At 49.9% G+C, this 13,060-nt stretch overlaps 1 protein-coding gene and 1 long non-coding RNA gene across 13 annotated transcripts in view; one reads left to right on the plus strand and one right to left on the minus strand.

Moving 5' to 3' along the window:
* Nucleotides 1-13,060, plus strand: part of MCPH1 (microcephalin 1) — a 345,817-nt gene that overhangs the window by 208,486 nt on the left and 124,271 nt on the right. The gene's annotated exons all lie outside the window — the stretch shown is intronic.
* LOC309619777 overlaps nucleotides 1-13,060 on the minus strand; it is a 160,461-nt gene that overhangs the window by 23,098 nt on the left and 124,303 nt on the right. Inside the window, exons 2-7 of the long non-coding RNA XR_014239218.1 lie at nucleotides 11,301-11,495; nucleotides 10,943-11,136; nucleotides 7,858-8,021; nucleotides 5,978-6,189; nucleotides 5,416-5,677; nucleotides 3,656-3,756 (exon numbers count right to left, since the gene is read on the minus strand). This is a non-coding gene — a long non-coding RNA (uncharacterized lncRNA). The remainder of the gene's footprint in view (nucleotides 1-3,655; nucleotides 3,757-5,415; nucleotides 5,678-5,977; nucleotides 6,190-7,857; nucleotides 8,022-10,942; nucleotides 11,137-11,300; nucleotides 11,496-13,060) is intronic.

Genomic DNA, 13,060 nt, shown 5'->3' on the forward strand with positions numbered 1-13,060 from the left:
TCCCGGACCAGGGCTCGAACCCGTGTCCCCTGCATTGGCAGGCGGATTCTCAACCACTGCCCCACCAGGGAAGCCCGGCACTGACATTTTTAGAAGGTGAAGCTTCTAACTATATTTTGTGTTTCCAAACAGTTGCCTTTGGGTGTACCTTTTTCTACTTTGAGACAGCACTAGGATCTGTTTTCTGAGATGTGTCCTCCAGAGCTAGCGGTTTCACTGGGGCCGATTGCCTGGGGGAGTTACAGTGAGAGCCACTCAGGTCACTGTTTCAGAGATTTGCCTTCTCAGTGGGTGTCAGAGAGGAGCCCCATGTGTTCCCATGGTCTCGTGCCGCCTCCCCTCTCCGCCCCCCCCCCCAGGAGGGGAAGACCAGCTTCTCACACTGGAGGGTCTGCAGGGAGGAGTGGGGCACTCTGACAGCCCCTGCAGTTGGTCCAGTGCCAGCTGCGGCCCCGGGGTACCTCCTTCCGGGCAGGGCCAGCAAGCTCACCGCACCGCAGGTCTAAGGCCCAGGTGTCCAGCCGGCTTTACGAATGATGAAAGTGGGTTTGATCTCTGTTAGACACCTGCGTCTGTCTCCCGGCTGGTATTGAACCCGTGGGGAAAGAGAGGCATTATTTATTGGAACCTTTAGAACCGCAACAGCTGAGCTTCCCTACAAACGTGTGCACCTAACCCCACACAGTAATAGGAAGCTTGAAACAGGTTCATTGCATCTAGAATCCATGCCCTTCCCACTCCCCGTGCCCGGCCCGACTTCATTTCTTGCTGAAATCACTGCAGTCCTTTCCTTGGAGTCTTCTGTCTCTGACCTCAGCCCCTCTGTACCGTCTGCAGCATGATCTTCCTAACATCTGGATTTCGTGCCCCGATCTGCCCACGGTTCTCATGGCTCCCCATGAACTAGATGTCAGGCAGTAGAATCACGGTCCGTCTGGTGCCTGCTTACTCAGCCTCATCACCTGGGTACACACTTACAGGCTTGCTTTTAACAGTGAACTTTTGTCATGGTGGCCCCCGCCAGGCCCTTGGTCCCACGCACTTCACCCCCAGTGATCTGAAGCTGTTGGTGCCAGCGTGTGCGATCCCAGACACCCCCGCCCCACGCGCCCCTCCCTGAGCAAATATCCTCCTGTCCCATCTCCAAATCACATGCCGCCTCCGGGAAGCCTGCCCGGCTCTCGTTTCCCATCCCACGAGGTGACGTGTCCTGTCCTGCTGTGATTTCTAGGATGTCCTGGGGAAGCAGACACTGTGTCCTTGCGTTGCTGTATCCTGGTAACGTAGCCTGACACTCAGACAAAGGAATAAACAGGTTACGTCGTGGACCCAGCCCTGATGGTAGGATAGCGGGCGGCGGTTCCAGGATTTTGTACCTTAGGCAGTGCAGGCAAGCTCTGCTGTGACGTCAGATAAGGAACTTCGTCTCCTGGGCCTCGGGTTCCTCGTCTGTGAAGGCGAGCCGCGCCGTGGCTGAGGCCATCTCCAGGATCCTTCCCGGCACTCGTGGTCCCTGCTGTCGTCTGTGACAGCCCCCCAGCCAGAAGGTACCCAGCTGAGCTAAAGCGTCCACCGTGGCTCGTGGTCTGCCTCTGCCCCCTGTCTCCTCCCGGGCCCTCTCATGTGCATCTCTGGGCTCAGCAATAAAGTGCAAGGCCACGTGGGACACGGGTGCAGCTGTCCTCACAGCGAGGGGACACTTCACCGGCTCAGCCTCCTACCTGGACCCTGCGACGGGGCCTGGCACTGCGTGTGGTGGGTGAGCCACGTCTTCTGGGGTGGGCATCTTCAGCTATCTGAACTACGTAGTCACCTTTTTATTATTGGAAAGTACAAAGGAAAAGATCGTAGAATCACCCTCCCATGTGACGCGTCTCCTCCGGCGGGCACCCTTCTTCTGCCTGGCTCACCCCGTTCCTCCTTGACTCTGCTGTGTTCACAAGGGTTCTCGAGGACCAGAACCAGTCAGAGAGACAGATACACACACAGAGATCGCAGGAGGAGATTGATTATAGGGGTGGGCTCGCACGATTCCGGGGGCTGAGAACTCGCAGGACCTGTTGTCTGCAGCCCAGAGAGCCAGGAAGGTTCAGCCCAGGTCCGAAGGCCCAATGCCAGGAGCTCCGATGGCCCAGCTCAAGCAGAGAGAACAAATTCGCCCTTCCCTTGCCTTTTTGTTCTATTTAGACCCTCAAAGGCTTGGAAGTTTCAGAGACACCCTCACATACACATCCAGAAATCATGTTTCACCAGCCCTCTGGGCATCCCTGAGGCCTCCTCCCCCACCAAGCTGACACATTAACTATCACATCAGTCACGCGTTTTCTCTCCCTCGAAACCTCTGCAGCTACAGCAGCTACAAATGCCCTATCGACTGTCATCACTGCGAGCCTGGCCTCTCTGCACCACTATGATTATGGCCACTGGTATGTGCTGAGTTCCAGTAAGTGGACCAGTCTGCGCTTGATAGGATTTTAGAGCAGTGCCCTTCAGAAAAGCCTCCACAGAGGAAGCACTTCAATTGTCCTTGAAAGAAAAATGGGATGTAGACAAACATAATGCTAAAAAAGTATACTTTTTAACTGTTATTCTGTCTTTTAAGTTAACCGTAAAAATTGAGTCTTTTTGGTGTACAGATAAGTTTTAACATACATAGATTTGTGTAACCACCCTAACTAAGCACAGGGAATTGAAGAACACCCAGGCACAAATTAGAGAGTTCTGTGGTCTATTTGGCCAATCGGAACCACACCCCATGGTGCGGTGTCAGCCCCATCCTTATGTTATGGTTGCTAGAATGTGGGAGAGTGCGTCTTAGCTCTGAAGAGGTGTGGCATCATTTCACAGATGGGTATTCCTGTCCCTCTGTTGCCACAAGGAGCAGAGATCATGTGAAGTTCTGGGAAGGGCCAGGGCTTTGGGGCCTGACCCCTCAGTTCTGTGGTGTGTGATCTCAGGCAAAACAGAAAAAGCCAACCTCGCTGAGCTGCGGGTCCCACACACGGGAAATAGTTTGCCAGGAGAATTCCACAGTGAAGGATGTGTACCTCCTTTTCCCCATACGGCTCATAACGACCTGCGGAAACTAACTCGCAAGGTGCGCTCTACCCAGAGGGAAAAGCAGAATCGCTAGTGAACTCTAACACCCACGTCCGGAGTAAATGAACCGTCAACACCCTCCTCCCCTGTTTGGGGTTCAGGGTGGGGATACGTCTGGGTCGGGGATGAATAGCCGGGGGTCACTGAAGCTAGAAGCACAGGGTTGGCAGGGGGCGGTTCCGCTCAGCTTTGCTCTGTAAACAGCGTGGTCCCCCTTGACTGACTTCTACGTGAACAGGCTGGAAGGTTCTGAGCTAACCTATTAAGTCAGTATATCTTTTTTAATGAAGACACAAATGCAAAGGCCACATTTTATAAAGCAGAGCCAGTGGCTCTTTGGCCTTAACTGAGACCCTTTAGTAGTAGCCCTGATCCTCTACAACCAAGGGTTCAAACGAAGATCTCATGACAGAGAGAGATTTCTGCCTCCTACCAGCTGCCTCCTTGTCATACATGTACACATGCATCCGCACACATATCTGTGTAACGATCATCTTATGCCACCATTCACAGAGAAAAGTGGCAACTCCACCCCAAATTCACCCAGACTACTGACCTGTCCTGTTATGTTGGAGGCTGCTTTAGTCCAGAGCTGTCAGTAAATTCCACTTAATCCTCTTTTCTTCCATGATCTCCTTTAAACAAGCATCCTGGGCTCTGGAGGGAAAAAGTTGCGCTTCACTGGAAAACTATACTTCTTAGACCACGCACCCTACACCCCATCCCCAGGTTATCTGATTCCAGCTTTCATTGCCTTTGAGCTGTTTCACAACCCTAGGCCGTAAAGGCCTACTGGCAACGCACACGATTCTTGTCTGTGGGCTAGAAGTCAATTCTGTCTGGTGAAGGGAATATCGCCCTACCCCACGGAAAAGCCAATATTTTGGTCCGTTTGCAACTTCATTTCAGTATTTCTAATCTATAAATGTGTTATCTGTTTCTCCTTTGAACCAGTATAGCGTCTGTCAGAGTTAAATAAAATGAACACATCTTAAATGTTCATTTTACACTGATATGAGTTATGATTTTTTTAAATTGTCTTTTAATCCTTTTTAGCCAGAACCTTCTAAGTCAACATGGATAAACCTGGTTATCTCTGAGGTCACCTTAGAGGAAAGCAATAACACACCACCATCCACCACCCTGTAATAATGCCCACATGCCCCACCCACACTCCTTTTTCTGGCAGTTGGTGGCGGGGGTGTGTGTGTCGAAAAGTTTGAAATGAAATTAGGATTTAGAGCAAATGGCCATGAATTGTTGTACCAAAAGGCTTGCAGTGAAAGCAGGCCTGTCGGGGGGAAGCTGGATCGAGGCACATGTCAGAGGGCATGTAGAGCTCTCTCGGCCACTCTGTTAACCTCTGCTGCTTGCAGCCTCACAATTCTCATTTTTTACAACGTACCCGTGGGGACAGAACGATGCTTTGCTAGACAGGAAAGTTGACTGCCTCAGTCAGAACCCTTAAGGCAATGTCAAGGGCAGTAGCAAAGCAATTTTATGATCTGTGCCTTCAGAGCAGAGCGTGGGCTCCAGGGTGAGGTTGCACTGGTACATCTGAGGCCCATCAACCACGAGGACCCAGGAAGCAAAAGCGCGGGGACTGAGGACAATAAAGGAAGTATTGGGGGAGTATCCCATACTTAAACTCATTTCAGTAAGCGGAAGGTTTTAACTAAAGCTCAGCAATAAGAAGAATCAGGTGTCCTATTATATTTATAAAAAACCTTGCCAATCATCTGTTTCTATGGCAATGAACTCCTATACACACATGTCCTTATATACATCAGGGAGTGTATTTGGAGGATAAATTCCCAAATTTAATTTTAAGTAAACTAAATCTTGATTAAACTTCCCCAGAAATTATTTTACTTAGGATTGGAAAGTCAGCATGCACCTAGTCTCAATTATTTTGAGTGAAGAATCAGATCCTTGTAATTCTTTGCTTCCTCTGATTCCAAGCTGAATAAATAAATAAAGGGAAGCATTTTCATTTATTGACTTTTGCAGTACGTGCTTTAAACTGAGGTCAGGGACTGCGTCTTAATCAGCTTTGCTTCCTGGCACTTTGCACGTGCCTGGTAGACAGTAAGTGTTCAATAAATGTGGGCGGGAGAAGAAGGAAGCATCAAATTAGCTTCCGAAGTCACATTCTAAACATGAGAAAGGCTCACTTACGTCCTTTCTGCTGGATTAAAAACAGGTTGAGTTACTGCTTTTCTGTATACCAAGATATATCCTTGATTAAGAAAAACTGTATCCCAAGTACGTGTGTGCGTTGTACAGAATTTAGAAAAATACACAGCAAACTCTCACCTCTGGTAAGGGGCAGGGTCGTGAGAACTGCAGCATTTGGTTGCTTGGGCTTCTGCAAACAAAAACCTCAACAAAGAGTAGCTTAAAAATCAAGATTTTTTTTTTCCTGACATTAAAAGGACAAAAGGAGGACAATTCCCGGTTTGGTCAGGCCAGTGACTTAGAAGCATTTGTTACCTAGGATGCAGGCCTTCCCCTCTTCCCACTTGGTTGTTCTCAGGGTGTCCGGGGTCCTCGGGTGGCTTCAGGAATTCTGGGTGTCCTTTGTCGACAGGACAAAGTTGCTTATGTTAGTAGGTGAAGAAAAACTGCCCCCAGCAGGCTCACTCTCAGGTCCCATTGGCCGGGATCGGGTCCAGCCCACGCTTGACCCTGTCCTTCGAAAGGGGATCCCTGTGGTTGGCTTGGACCCAGCCAGGGCCTTCCCCTTGGGCTGGGAAGGGACCCCTATCTTGAACACATGGCCCTGCAGAAGTCAGCACCCAAAAAACCACCACGCCTTGCCGTTAAGGAGGAAAAGACAGGAGTGGATTTGAGTAACAGAAAGCCCAGGAACACTCGCCTTACTGTATTCCTTTCTGTATCGTTTCAGTTATCAACCTCTGCAGCTAGTTTTTAGGACGTGTGACTACATCCAACTTTAGTAAGATTCTTGATCCCCAGCTTCAGGGCAGGGTGGCCCAGTGATGCACTGAGTTTACGGATCGTGGGTTTTTCCTTGCAGCTCGAGTCGCGTTTAACCAAAGCAAATCTCTTCTGCCTCAGTGTCTTCATCTGCAAAAATTAAAGGAATAACCCTTTCCACTCCCTGCGTCTCAGGGATGTTGGGAGTAACTGACAGCGTGAACGAAGGTACCCCACGGGGAGAATGGTCATTTGTCCTGTTAGGTACCCAAGTCGAAGGGAAGCTGTGAAATGTGAAATGTATCAAAGCTTATGGCGAAATTCAAGGCTGGGGTGAGAAAAGAGAATGAGTCCACGGCCTTGTTTAGCAAATCAGTCCCACTGATGTTGCAGTGGGGTTTTGGGGGGTTTTGTTGTTGCCGGTGTCGCTGTTACAGTAGGATCGGCTTCTTCAAAAGGAAAGGAGCGTGAAAACCTAGTAGGGCGACAGTTTCTTCTTTCTCGGACTTTGTCGGAGTGAAGGACTGAGGAACACCTTCTTCGCTGCCTGCCCCCCCGGGGTCACCCCTCTCCCGTGCTAGCCACCCACTGTCCTCTGGGTAACAGGCGCTCCCTCCACCCGCGCCCCCGGGCCCCTCCTCTGAGAGGCACCCCTTCATCTCTCTTCCCACAGGCCTCCCGTCAAAATCCTTAATTTCTCTGAGCCGCTGACCTCAGATGTTCAGTTCTGTCCTCAGGGAAACCTGCGGGTTAAAGCCCTCAGATGTGGATGGCGGATAACCGTCAACATGTCCCAGAGGGCATCTGCACACAGAGAAGTCTTTGTGAACCTGGCTGTCCCTCGGGCCAGCCGGCCGACGTGACTTTATCAGCACAGCAGGGCGGGCAGTTTAGGGCCCGTGTCTCTGAGCCCCGTCCCAAGGTCCCCACACACTCGCCTCCCCCTCCGTCAGGATCCATCCCTCCCCAACCTGGCCTATCAGGGCCCAGCGAGGACTCCTGCTCTGTGCCTTGCCATTTACACCCTTGACACCATGAGGCTGGATTTACAGCCCTTCGGGGCTGTGGCGTCACTTGCTCCGGGAACCCTGAGCCCGGGACGAAGATGCCGTCCCGGTGCCGAGGGCACTTGTGTCCGGCGAGGCCCCTGCCTTCACATTCCTCTGGGTTACTCAGAACGCAGAGGCCGTTCTCCTCCCTCGGTTGAACAGTTGATTACTTTTCAATAATTCGGTTTAGAATTTGTAGTAATTCAAAGGCCTACACATTTTTTTTTTTCGCCTATGCATTTGTTTGCTTGGAGTTCTGCCTGTAGGCTGCTTCAGAAAATGTCACTGCTCGTCATCCGTCGTTATCATTAAACAGCATCGCCTCCCCTGGATCCTCAGAATTCACTGAGAGTGTGCAACCTCACCTTCAGTTTGTTCTTTTTCTGAAAAAGGACGTGAGCCTTGCAGTCGGCCTGTTGTGAACGGTGAATTGGTCTGGAGTAACCCTCCCCCCGCCTTTGCCCGCAGCTCTGCCGCCAGGAGCGCCTCTCGTCCGCCGGGCGGTCCCGGGGAACCCTGTTGGCCCATCAGCTGACCGTGTTCATCACCCCGGCCAGCGGCCCGCCCAGAGCCAAGCTGGGGGAGCTGGTCGTGCTGTGTGGGGTTCGGGTCACGCACGTCCCTCACCAGGCCAGCGTCTTCGTCGGACCCGTCCCAGGAAGGAAGAAGGCGACAGTCACGTACCTGTCGGAAAGGTGGATGTTAGGTGGGAACCCACGCACAGGACGACCCTGTGTGCTGGGGGGGCTCGGGGGTGACAGGGAGGTACCTTGTGATTGCAGTAGCCATGGGGGTCCCCTTCAGAGCCTCTGTTGTGTGTTCCTGGCCACTGGAACAGGTTTCAGAGGGGAGCATCAGGCCCATGCCCCCGTGCCCGCAGCCTGGGGGCCTCTGCCGATATCTCAGTGTCCACGTATCTGCCTTAACAGAGTCCTGTAAAAAGAAACAGACGCTCCTGTGACTTTCATCTGTCACAAGCCCACCTAGACATTCCTGCTTTTTACTGTCAGCCCAGGTACAGTTCGCGGGGACAAAGGAAATCCTACTAGACTTGTGCCACTTGACCTCCCGGCTCGTGTGAAAGACCCGGTCGACCCCGAGCTCCCAGCCGTGAGGCCACGGCACCGGCCTGGCCGCCCCCAGCTCCTGGGTCCTCCCCCCGCGTGCCTGCCTCGCTCTGCGTCCCGGGTCTCGGCCAGCGCCGGCTGCCAGGACCCGCCACCGTCCCTCCCTTTCAGGCACTTCTCCGGATACTCGTTTGTCCGCGCGCTCAAAGTGGTACATTTTAGCGCAAAAGGACTGGGGCTTTTATTTCTAAAAGCAAGTGTGGTGTAAATGTGACGTGTGTGTCTGGCGTCGATTCCGCTACGTTGTGCAAAACACCCCCCTCGAGCCTGCAGGGGAGGAGGTGGTGCCAGATGAGCCCCGATTCCTGGGAGGCTGGAGGCTGACACCAGCAACGAGGGGCTTCGCCTGTTACCCCAGCTCTGGGGGCTGCAGGGGCGCAGGGGAGGCGGACTTGGCAGCGTATGTGATGTAGTCGAGCATGGTGCGGTAAACTGCCGTACAGTACCACAGACCAGGGGGCTGAGACAGCAGGGAGGTATTCTCAGCCCTGGGGACCAGACGTCTGAGATCAAAGTGTCCTCGGGGCTGCTTTCTCCGAGGCCTCGCTCCTGCTTGCAGGGGGCCGTCTTCTCCCTGTGTCTTCACGTGGCCTTCCCTCCGCGTCCCCATCTCCTCTTATAAGGACACCAGTCACTGGATTAGGGCCCACCCTCATGACCTCAATTTAATTAGCTCTTTAAAGGCCCTTTTCCCAAACACAGTCCCATTCTGAGGTCCTGGGGGTTCGGGCTTCAACCTGTGGGCTTTGGGGGACACAGTTCAACCCGTGACATTGAGTGAGCCCTGTTTCGGCACTTTGGGCCAAGATCCTTACTTCTAAAGTGTACTCCCTCTCCGTCTCTGCCTAGGTTTCTTTTCCAATCTTCCTATTTGCTTTCCTTGTCTCTAAATCCCAAACTTCTGGCTTTTCTCACCCCTTCCGAGACATTATCCTTTGACACATTAGCAGAGACCATGTTTGTCCAGGTTGCATTCGTTTATAATAACCACATTTTATGAATATCTTTTAAGTGACAGATGGTCATCCTTTGATATATTTTTAAAGTATGACAATCAAAAGTCATTTTTTTACTTTCTGGGGCAGAGTAATTTATCTTTTGCCTGGAAACTAATTTCAAAATACCTATGGTTTTAGCTACGGTCCAGAAGCCAAGAGAGGCTGTTTACTCTTTTCTAAATGCCAAGAATATAACCTTCAAAACATCCAATGTTCTGAAACAGAAGTTCTGGTTTTGGTTTTTAGAAAAGTGCATGTATCAAAATGACACCGACTAGAGACCAGAATTGTGCTTTAAAAAAGGAGCCTCATTCAGCTAATGGAACTGTGCACATGCTGCTGGTGGGTTTTCAGGCGGCGAAGCCCAGGGTGCAATTTCCACAGGGCCCTTTGGTGTTCTTTGAGTCTCAGAGCTGGAACTGCGGACCTAGGTTTTTGTTTCTTTCCTCTCCCATAACTCACGTCCTGTTTCTGATTTGTCATTGATCACACCATCTACGTGCGCCCTTGGCAACTCCCAGGTACTGTGTGTCCTGGAATCCTCAGCTCTCGGCATGGTGAAGTGCTCACCTGTAACATCAGTCCCGCTGCCCCGTCTGCGCTGGGTCCTCCCCAGCCTTGTCGTGTGAATGTTAAATACTTGAAAAATACATGTTCTGTTAGTTTATATGCATCTCTTTCCGAATGGAGTTACGATACAATAGCTCCAGCTTTGTGCAGATGAAGGAGATTTCATTTTTCTGTCTCTACACATATGCACAGACCTACAAAACATACAATCTAGGGCATCACCTTTTCTGCCACTAGCTTATTCTCTGACCAGACGCAAGTCACCTGGGTCTCTCTGGACCTAATTTTACTTACTTCGTGTACAAGACAGAGTAGTAAACACAATGATCCGAGGAGACAACACCGGGGTGCGAAATCCCTCCCATCTGCAGGGGGCAGTGTCCAGGACCGCTGGGCAACGGGACCTACTGACATGCAAAAAATCATTCCTGACCTTTTGCCAAAGCAGCATTTTCTCTCTTGGAGACTTTTATCCTTCCCATTAGCTTTCAGTACAAACACTTCCAGAGAATATTTTATTGTCAAAATGTGAAATTAAAATTAGCAATAAAACCACTTTTAAATTAAAATTAAAACCATGTTAAAGCACCAGTTTAAAAGTTATTTTGTGATAACTTATGAAAAGCAGTACCCAGAATTTATCAACTAGAGTTGTTCCAACTAGAATATCAGGTGCCGTGTGATGTCGAATCCCTGAGAGCTCGTTATTCTATTCAAACTGTTTTTAAAATCTTGAACGTAACTTGGTGTGCCCACTTTCAGATTTGTAATTTACCTTCCAAAATAAAGGTTCTAGGATTTTTTAGTACCTTTACACTTATTCCTATATTATATGGGGTCTTTGTTTTTGCAGACCTAATAGAGTCATGGGGGATGGGCAAGCAGGAGACTTTTTTGGCCATTGGAAACTCCCCCTTGGCAGGGGGAAATGTGGACACTTTCCCCAGCACCTCTGACATCCTAGCACTGTAATCTATCCGATAAAACTTTTATCCCTTCACTGTATCTTAAAAACAATGACCCAATGTTTTTGAATACTTTTTTTAAAAACTGTTAAATGATCATTCTACCGCCTGGTGTTGCTGGCCTAGAACGGTGTGAACTTAAGAAGTCTCCCCTTAGGGTTCCACACGTGAAACTTAAGCCACGTCTTACTCACTCGCTCCGAGCAGAAGCTCACACACGCCGAGCTGCCTTCTAACGAAGCCACTGGACCAGTCCCGCTTGTGTTCCCAAGTCATTCCCCAGAGTCTGTTTTCCCTGAAACAGCAGCAGACTTAGGCCAAGATTCTTGATGAATCATTCACGCAGGAGGAGGGACGGGGATTTTTGAGAAAGACCACACTTGCGGCGCTTGAATATGTATGAAAATAAACGGGAAAACAAAAGTCAAATTTCCGGCACCAGGAAGCAAAATGTTACCTTTACCTGATGTTGGTAAGACGTATTATATTTTGAAGCGCTTTCCAGTACTTTGGTTTCCCCCGCATGCCCACAGAGTATAGTTCCCATCTTACACATTCAGAGACGAAGACCCTGTGGTCTGAGGTACCCGCTGGCGTGGAGGGGCCCATGGGCGTCCATCGCAGGTCAGCGGCCTGAGCTGTAACCATTTCTCACTCTTTTTATCCCCGCTGGTCTTATCACTGCAGGTTGGTTTGGCCTTTCTCATAGGCACGTTTCCAGTCTCCAGCACCCTTTTATTGTCTGGGCTACACTCAAGTGATAAAACATATATTTTTTACTATTGTGGGAACACAATGTAATAGTCTCAACAGCCTTGCCAAAAAATAAAAAAGTCTTGCCTCAGCATGACTTCCTTATAACTTATAAAAAAGCATTTGATTTGAATGTCTCCCCATGTCAGTGTTTTCAGGGAAAAGATCGCTGATAGCGTGTGGGCCTCGTGCACGCCGGCAGGATGGCCGTCTCCACTGAGGGCTGACACGAGACTGGCTCAGACCCACGCGCTCTGAACAGGGCGTTTGTTACAGCCCCAGACCCTACAGGGTTTCCTGATCAGAGAGACACCGTCAGGGATCCTAGGAGCATCTCATCTGTGTTCCAGGTTTGCGCTGTTGTTGCACGTTAGGTTTACGATGTTCGTCACTAACTGCCTAAGTGATGGAGCTCGTGCTGTGGACTGAGGTGGTCCTCACAGAGTCCTGTGCTGAAGTCCTAACCCCACACCTTAGGCTGCGACTGTGTGTGGAGACAAGGCCTTTAAAGAGGTGACTAAAGTGGAATGAGGTCATAAGTGTGGCCCTGATCTACGTGGACCGATGACCTTATAAGGGGAAGAGACACCAGGGATGTGCACACAGAGGAAAGACCTCGTGAAGACAGAGAAGGAGCGAGGCCTCGGGAGAAACCCACCCGGCTGACGACCGTGAGAAAATAATGTCTGTTGTTCAAGCCACACGATGGGCAGTGTTTGGTGACGGCAGCCCTATCAGACTAAAGCTGCTCGAAATGAATTCTGAGATTGTCGACAGAAAACTACTCCTTTTGGAGGAAAGTGAGGGATCTGAATTCCTGGGCCAGAGCCACGTGGTGAACTGCAGACCCAGAGTTCCTGGTCGCCCACCTCCCAGCCCAGGGTCTGCGTTTGTGAAGAGTCAGATCTCGTGCTGCTCGGTCACCACACCTTCTCCTCACTCGTGCACCCACCACCGCGGTGGTTCTCAAACTGCGCCTGATGGACCCCGACACCCCACAAGCTGGGCTGAGGTCAGCGTGTCCACGTCAAAGCACAGGCACAAGCAGCTTTCCCCAATTTGCGGGAAGAGGGAAAAGTCATTGGATTAAATTATCTCATTTTACTTTTTGAATCAATTTTTCTTAAACTGTGGTGCTTGAAGATGAATATGTAGCAAGAAATTAATACAGAGGAATGTAGGAGAAAGAAATAATAAAGATAATATCAAACATTAACAAAATTGAAGCAAAGAAAAAAATTTGAGAGAAAAAGTTCTTTGCGTGGGGGGGGGAGAGGAAAACTTAAAGTCAAAATTCTAGAAATAGTGAAAAAGAAGAGTCCAATGAACAAAACTAAGAATGAAATCGGGGCTACAACTACAGATACAGTAAGGATATCTAAAAATCATGAGCTCAGGATGAATAACTCTATGCCAGTAAATTTGAAAATAGGCAAGATGGATAATTTCTAGAAAAATGTTACCAAAATCGATTCAAGAAATAGAAAATCTAAACAGTTTCAACCATTAAAAAATAAATGAATCATAATCTGAAGTATGCCTCTCACCACCCGTCATGA

This window comes from Balaenoptera borealis (genome assembly GCF_965194805.1).
Source record: "Balaenoptera borealis genome assembly, chromosome: 21".
In the NCBI taxonomy this organism is placed as follows: Eukaryota; Metazoa; Chordata; class Mammalia; order Artiodactyla; family Balaenopteridae; genus Balaenoptera; species Balaenoptera borealis.